Below are 8,798 nucleotides of genomic sequence, written 5' to 3'. Positions count from 1 at the left end.
CCTCCCCACCACACCCCTCTCTTCCCCCACATGCCTCCCCTCTTTTCCTTTACATCCTCTCCCCTCCCCTACCCCGCTCCTCTCGCCTCCCATCTCCTTTCCTCTGTCCACATCCGTTCCCTCCCCTTCCTATACATCTCTTCCATTCCCTCCTCCTCTCTCATTTCTCTCACTCCCCTTCCCCCATCCTCTCACTCTTCCTCCTCCATCCACATCCATACCTTCCTTTAAGCACACTCCTCCTCTTATCCTACCCTCACCTTCCTTCTCTCATCCCCCCCCCTCCTCCTCTCTCCTCCCTCTAGTCCTCTCGTCCTCTCACCTCCTCCTCCTCCTCCTCCATTCTCCTTCCTTCTCTTCTTCCTTCTACATTTCTCCAGCGAGTGATGAATGGTGCAAGGTTAGCGAGAAAAAGGAGCATCATTCCAGTAACTACATACAATAAATATAAGATCCTTGAAGAAACAGAGGAAGAGCCTCATGAGGCACGAGTTGTGGGAGAATCCAACACCCATGGTCAGTTGGTGGGAGTTTGTGGCGGGCACCCTCAACACGAAAGGGCTTTTGTATTCCAGCAGCAGTATATGACGTAACAGAGGCCGTGGATGCTCTTTTTGAGAACGCAGTGAATGGTAGCCTTGCTGTTGTTCATACAGTTATTACCGATGTCCTGCGAACCCGATCAGAGTAGCTGATGGCGAAACACAGAAAGATGATCTGGCGCTACAAGGAGAAAACTGACATTTTTATTTCAGGCGTACTCCGAAGGATCGAGGCAGGGAATGCCTTCTTCAGCAAAGCCTTCATTATAAGCAACAGGAGAAAATCTCTGCTTGCAGGAAGGCAAGAAGTTCACTAACATTTGGAACCACTTGTACTAGCACCGAACGCTCTTTTCGAATAATAGAATATACTTGAATGCCGTTGGTTCTGCCCATCCCGGTCATTTGCTTAGTGAAGCAGTTCGTTTTTTCCTGGGGGGAAAACAGCCATCATGAGAGTGAATACACCAGTTAATGTAGATATCATACAGCCTGATAAAACGACTGGTAATGTAATCTCCGAACATCAGAAAAGAAAATACATTGAAGTTCTTGTAAATGAGCGCAGTCTGCAGAATATATATGCTGATTTCGAGGCTCGTCTTTACTGAAGATTGTAATGTAGTTGGTTTAATAGAACTGTAGCTAAGTAATGAGCAAAGAGATTTTTTAGTGGAGTTTAATTTACCAGGAGATTTTTTCGCGGAGTTTAATTTACCAGGCTATCACATTTCAGTAGTGAAAAAAAGGAGAGAGCAAGGGTCGGTGTGTTGTTATTTATTAAATCAGGATTCCATCCAGTCATAATTACTAAGCCGTATAATGAAAACATGGACAATATTTACCTTCACCATTGAAATGAATCTCGTCCTAAGATCACGCTTGGGTTAATTTATCGTCTACTTGGACAGTTACTTAACATCGACAATGATATTTACAATTAAATCACTGAAATCTCTTGTATGCAAAGCAGTGTACTATTTTGTGATTGTAATTTATCACTTCCGAAATGGAGAGAAGCCCAGTCCTTGCCCACAGGGTTAGACCTACATACAAACTTGCAGAAGGGTTCATTGTATCAGTTCGTATATTCTCTAACACGTGTAGCTAGCATTCTAGATCTTGTCTTAGCCACATCAGAACATTTAGTGGGTAACATTATTGTAGAATTTAGTACAAGCGATCATTGTATATTTACATTAACCTTCAGTTCAGTGAAGACAATGTCAAAGCCAATTATGAGATAGTGTCCTTCTATAAGAAAACCAGTTTTGATAGATTAAAGACATAGTAGGGGCAGTGATTGGCATCCTATGGTCGAAACTTTTTATATCAATGATACGTGGCAATTTTGAACAGAAACTGTCAACACGGCAGCCAAGTTATGTATTTCAATATGCAATGGAAGACCTGTCAAAAATTCTATACCCATATGATGGCACTCATTGTCTGTTTGCAAAAATTCTCGCACACAAAAATTATAATGCCACAAAGAATCAAAGTGGCAAAAACAAATATGATTCTCATAGATGGAAAGCCCCCCCTTAAAAAAAAAAAAAAAAAAAAAAAAAAAAAAAGAAGAGGTGCATATGGCCAGTATCATTAAATCAGATCCCAGAGAATTTTTCAGTTACATCAGAAGCAAAAATGTATTAACTCCAACAATCAGACTCTCAGTCACAGATAATGGAGAGCATACTGATGATGTACGTCAGTATTTACAGTAGAAAATACACGTAGGATTCCTGAAATATCAGCAGTTCTTATAGAATAGGTATATTTATCTATCTATAATCAGACGCCATAATCCCGCAAGGGATGGCCGTGTGTCTTTGAGATCGATGTTTTACGGGGAGGGGCGCTAACCCTCCGCCGACCCTTTCGTTGACACGTAGGAAACACGTATGGGTTGATTATATGGTTACCACCCAGCGTTGTAAATGGTCTCCTGGCTTACAGGAAACTATTTGGCTTGTCACTCAATGTAAAGCCACCTAGAAAGGAAAAAAAGAGTAATAAAAAGTGACAGGAAAGATGGGAGAAATAGGGGGAGAGGAGGGCAGACACAGAAAAAGAATGATAAAGGTGAAGGAAGAAGTAGGCAGCACTACATCAAGTGAGTGGATGTTTTTGGCAGCCACCTACCATATAATAGAAGAAGGTAACATAACGAATTATATTACAGTTAGTGAAAGCTATGTACGACTTGCTGTCAGTAAAATCAAAGAAAATAAAACACCAGGGCCGGACAAAATATCTCCACGCGTATTAATGGAACTACAGAACGAAATATCAAAGCTTTTATCTGAGCTTTTTCACTTACCACTAAAGAGCAGTAAAGTGCCACAGAAATGGAAGCTTGCAAACGTAACCCCGATATTCAAAAAAGGTAATAAAATGCAACCAGAAAACTACCGCCCAATTAGTTTAAAACATCAGTGGAATATTAGTTTGTGGTAGGTGGGAACGCTCACCATCTACTTACTCGATGTAGCGCTGCTTTAGGTGTCTGCCCTTTCCTCTCTCCCATTCTTCCTCTGTCTTTCTTTCCTTCATTCTTTCCTCCTTCTTCAGCCTACGGGTGACTTTACATTCCCTATTCTGTCTTTCTTTCCTTCATTCTTTCCTCTTCCTTCTGCCTATGGGTAACTCTACAGTGAGTGACAAGCCAAATGGTTTCCTGTACGCCAGGAAACCATTTACTACGCTGGGTGGTAACCAGTTAACCAAATTATGGGGCCTGGTGGTTTTGTGGGTAATTAAGGTGCTATAGTCGGATTAAGCTTATGTAGGTTTATATCCAGTGGGTGGTTGGGGTATATTGCTCACGTAATGCCACTCAGGGATGAGTGAGGCTGGTCAGGACCAACTTGCCTAACCCAGGGCTCCTACTCTCCTCATGGGGCGACATAGGATTGGATGATGGATGGTTGGATGGATGGATGGTTTATTAGTTGCTTGAAAATATTATCAGAGACAAGTTTGTGAAACACTTAAAAACAGATAACCTTCATCGAAGATTCGCAATATGATGGTTTTCAATAATCGCTCTTGCCTCACGAAGCTGCTGGACGTTTTCAGCAATATAGTGAACACGTACGATGAGACTAAACTTGTTGACGTTGTCTGTCTCGCATTTTAAAAGGCTTTTGACAAAGTTGCACACAAAAGACTCCTTCAGAGGCTAAAGGCATAGGGTGTCAGGGGCAGTATGCTCGGGTGGATCGAGGTTTGGCTGACCGGTTGAAAGCAAAGAGTCATAATAAATGGAAAAAAATCAGTCTGGTTAGATATTACAACTGGAGTGCCACAAGGTTCAGTGTTAGGGTCTATTATTGTTAAAAACATAAATGATATTGATGAAAGATTATTTTGCAAGATTTCTAAATTTGCTGATGATACTAAAATAGGTAACAGAGCTGACACGGCATTGCAGTGGCAGGCAATTCAGAGAGATCTTCATCAACTGTTTAACTGAGCCCAAACATGGCAAAATAATCAGTATTAATAAATGTAAAGTGCTAAACACTGGCAGTAAAAATGTAAGGGGCCAGTTTAACATGTATAACGTTGAACTTTACAGTGCAACCATGAAAAAGGCTTAGGAGGTATAAGAACAAGTGATCTGGAACAAAGCAAACAGTGTAAAAAGGCTGTTTAGAAAGCCAATAAATTAATTGGATTCATAAATACAGCATTCGAATAGATATAACAATATTTCGTCCTCACTTTGTATAATTCCTTAGTAAGCCCACTCCTGGAGTATTACATCCAGTTCTGGTCATCTTACTTAAAAAAAAAAAAAGAAGATATGGAGAAACTTCATTTAGGTTAATTGGGTTGTTAAATTAATTCGCGTTAGCGACCGTCGCCAAATTTTTTTCCCTCGGCGCTCGTTCCTTGGACAGCATAGGATTCCAGGTCTTAGGGATTTCCATGATGCTCGGTCCTCGACCTAGGGTCGACGTTTCTCTCTTTCCTAGAACCACCTACTCTTACTCTCAACCAGTTAGCTCACACCTCTCATACTCCCATCTGTCACCTCCCTCACCTTCATCCAAACACACACAAACTCATCTCTCATCCCCTTCCCCCTCATTCTCGCCTCCTTTCCCCTCCTTCACTCGCCCCACACCCCTCTTCTCCCCTCCCATCTCCCTCTCCCCCCCCATCCCTTCTCTACCCCCCCATCCCTTCTCTACCCTCTCCTCACTTTCTCCTCCAGGGCCCTCCCCTCTCCTCCACCACTTCACCAACACTTCTCCCCTCCTTTTACATCCTCCACCCACACCACTCCTCCACGCCTCCCCTCCCCTCCCCTCCTCCACACTTTTTTTTTTTCATACATTTCCATCTTAATTTTTCGTACTCCAATTCTCGAGTAAATGTGTTCATACCAAATATACGTATATACACGAGTATTTTTGAATTAATCTTTTCAAATAATTAACCCATTACTCTGCACCTGATTAGCCGTTCACTTTTGCGTATTCTCATTGACAGCATTCATGAGTTTTCTTTTTTTATGATTTGCTGAATGGATTTTTCTTCTTCACATAAACATTGCTCCCGGCCATTGACAAGAAAGTCTATTTATATCCCTGCTATTTCTGAACCTCTCCTACCAGATATTTTTAGCCTGTGTGTGTGTGTGTGTGTGTGTGTGTGTGTGTGTGTGTGTGTGTGTGTGTGTGTGTGTGTGTGTGTGTGTGTGTGTGTGTGTACTTTCTCCCCACTGGTCGTATTTCTGCCAGGCTCCAGTTCGTGCTCAAGTGCGTCAGTGCTCAGGTGGCCGTGTACAGTCTTCGCAAAAAGTTTCTTAGCCAAATACGTTTTTTTTTTTTTTTTCCCTCCCACTTTCATCAGCTCGAGGAGCATCTTTATCCATGAAGGAGCTCCCGGGTGCCTCTTTCTCAATAAGTACATCTCTAATTGGCTTTCACTGAGTCTCTGCTATTTTTTCCAGCTCTGTTATTATTGGAGCTGAGACCCTTTTTATTTGGAAATGGCCTGTGTGGCTAAAGTGGCCAATTTAATGACACTCTTACTGCCTTCAAGGATCAGGGTGAAAATTAACAATATAGGAATATGGAAGGTTATATTTTTGGGCTGTAGCTATTCTTGCCTGTACCGCAAAACATCACGTACACAAGAGCAATGTGAGCTTGTCTTGTTGTTGTAGTGTTGTTTTTCTTACTGCTGCTGTTTGTGTTGTGTTTATCGCTGCTGATGTTTGTGTTGTTTTTATTCCTGCTGATGTTTTTTTTTTCTTTTTTATTGCTGCTGCTGTTTGTGTTGTGTTTATTGCTGCTGCTGTTTGTGTTGTTTTTATTGCTGCTGCTGTTTGTGTTGTTTTTATTGCTGCTGCTGTTTGTGTTTTTTTATTGCTGCTGCTGTTTGTGTTGTGTTTATTGCTGCTGATGTTTGTGTTGTTTTTATTGCTGCTGATGTTTTTTTTTTTTTATTGCTGCTGCTGTTTGTGTTGTGTTTATTGCTGCTGATGTTTGTGTTGTTTTTATTGCTGCTGCTGTTTGTGTTGTTGTTGATGTTGATGTTTGTGATGTTGTTGCTGCTGATGTTTGTGTTGTTTTTGTTGCTGCTGATGTTTGTGTTGCCTTTATTTCTGTTGGTGTTTGTGTTGTTGCTGCTGATGTTTGTGTTGTTGTTGCTGTTGTTACTGATGTTGCTGGCTGCTGATGTTTGTGTTGTTGTTGCTGCTGATGTCTGTGCTGTTGTTGCTGTAGCTGTTGTTGAGAAAGCTTAAAATAAACCTTCACTGTGTTCAGACCATTAATCGTACAACACTCATTTTCACAAGGCATACTCTCATGACCCGTCCCCTCCCCCCACCACAAATACAGCTCATCTCACTCATTTTTTTTTTTTTTTTTACCCTTATGCTCATTTCCTTAGCCTTCTCCCTTCCCCCACACCACCTACACTTGGGGGATATTTTGACAAACATTTAGTCGCCAAATCGCTCACTGTACAACACCGGATCAACATGGTGTACTCTCCTACGCCTGTCCCACTGCCCACCGTATATGCAGCCCATACCACCCATTCTTTTGTTCACCACGCCCACTTTTACCCCCATTGACGGTTTCATGGCGCGACGCAGGTCAGACGGTCAACGCATGCACTTGCTGTACATTACATGGCATGCAGATACAGCACACTTTGTAGTTCTGATAGTTTTACACTTACTCGTATGGCGTAGCAGTATCACAAACAGAAATTATGTGACTGAAGGATCCAATTCCATTAACCCTTTCATGATCTTGTATTCTCTCATTTTATTCCAGCTAATCTCCGACGATTTTATTTAGCTCAGAGTGAGATACAAGATCCGGGAGGTAATAATACTAATGCTGTTGGTCTTTTCATAAGCCGGGAAGGAGCTGCCCTGCCTCAGTCGATTGGGTGATTCCCTTCGAACCTGCTTCTATCCCCTGTTTAGGGTTCGAACCAGCAGACATTTCAAGTGGGTTCCAGTAGTATATCCTTTCATGGGCTTTCACATGTTCGCACCTTGTCAGTGTACCTGTGACACACACACGCACACACACACGGGAGCTGAGAGTTTTATAAGTATCATTAACCAGCTTATGGTTGGGACAACTGTAGTATTCTATCCCAGCTAACGGCAGACGACTTTACTCAGCTGAAAGTGAATCAAAGGAGCCTCATTGTTAAATATACTGACACATATATTTTCAGGATTTAATTCATTCATATCAACGACTTGTTACATATTATTCTTTTTTTTCTTTGTACCGGATATTTTTATTCCGTTTAGGAGGATGAGTCTGGTACTGGATAGGTTTATGTAGGCTATATCCAACCCCTGCAGTTCGATGAGACTCTCTACAGCTGAATAAAATCGTCTGGAGGTAGCAGGATACATAATAACTCCTCTTGTAGGTGTTAAAAAGAAGTAATGCCTTCAGATTAAGTACAGTACGACCTTGTGTTTAGAGGTGGTGGTGGTGGTGGTGGTCGTGAAGGTGGTGCTTCTGTTGTTATTGCTGTTATCGTTGTTGTTGTTGTTGGTGGTGGTGGTGGTGGTAGAGGGGGTGGTGGTAGTGGTGGTGGTAGTGGTAGTAGTGATGGTGGTGTTGACGGAGATGGTAGTGGTAACGAAGGTAATAAAAGCCAAGTGCGTATGTGTATGTGATACCTGTGTGCGTGTGTGTGTATGTGTGTGTGTGTGTGTGTGTGTGTGTGTGTGTGTGTGCAAGAATGTGTGTTTTAATATGAATGTATGTGAGAATAATCTATTTTTAAGTATAATATGCGTACTTTTATGTGTAAGTCATGTGTGTAAAAATGTGTGCATAAGAACGATTTATATGTAAGAATGACGTGTGTATGTCAGAATAATGTGTGTATCTATAAAAAGCATGTGTATGTGTAAGAATTCTGTGTACAGGAATGATTCGTGTATGTGTAAGAATGACGTGAGGATATCAAAGAATGATGTGTGTATAAATATATTTAAAAAGATACGTGTTGATTAGATTACTGTGACTGTGTGTAAGCGTAATGTGTGTGTGCTGTCATGATACTCTGGGTCGGATTCCATGTGGCTTTGGTGATTTCGTAGCTTCTCTTCCTCAGCGATTTATTTTCCACATTATACACTGCAGTATCCTCTTGTATGGTACCGAAGGAAACTATGTCAATATAAACATGATATATAAAGAATACAAGAAAATGTGCCGATGTAACTGGTAAAATATATCGCTAAGGAAGATGTGCTATGTTGCCTGCGGTGCCTCACAGATTAAAGTCTTCCCCAGGCTTTATCCATCGCACGAAGAAAGATGACTATTCCATTTTCAATCTAACCTGGCCTAAAATTGCCATCTCTCCACCTTGAATGCTGAGCTGTAAGAGATTAACACTAGAATATGATGCTAGTCACGGAGAAGTGCTGTGGAAAGGATGTACAGCCGTAGCATTGTCCTTTTCTGCCATTGAGCTAAGTGAAATAACCAGCAAAAGAACGAAAATCCGGGCTTAGATTAGGGTAAAGGCAGTATAACCCCCACCACTTAACGTGGGTCCAATAGTACCGACTAGATAGGCCGATTCCACAGTCATTGCTTTTTGTTCTGAAGCTAAACAGCGAGACCTTCATTCCTCTGTTTCCGTTGCCACCTTCACCTTTGGCTGTGGTGTTGTCGAGTGCACGAACAATTAATATGAACATTATTAGAACAGCCGCCGTGAAAGGCTTTGCGAATTTAATGA

The sequence above is a fragment of the Coenobita brevimanus genome, chromosome 92 (assembly GCF_032717465.1).
Source record: "Coenobita brevimanus isolate Jiangsu-jjx chromosome 92, ASM3271746v2, whole genome shotgun sequence".
NCBI lineage: Eukaryota > Metazoa > Arthropoda > Malacostraca > Decapoda > Coenobitidae > Coenobita > Coenobita brevimanus.
The sequence above is the reverse complement of the archived record's forward strand: the minus strand, read 5'-3'. Positions refer to the sequence as shown.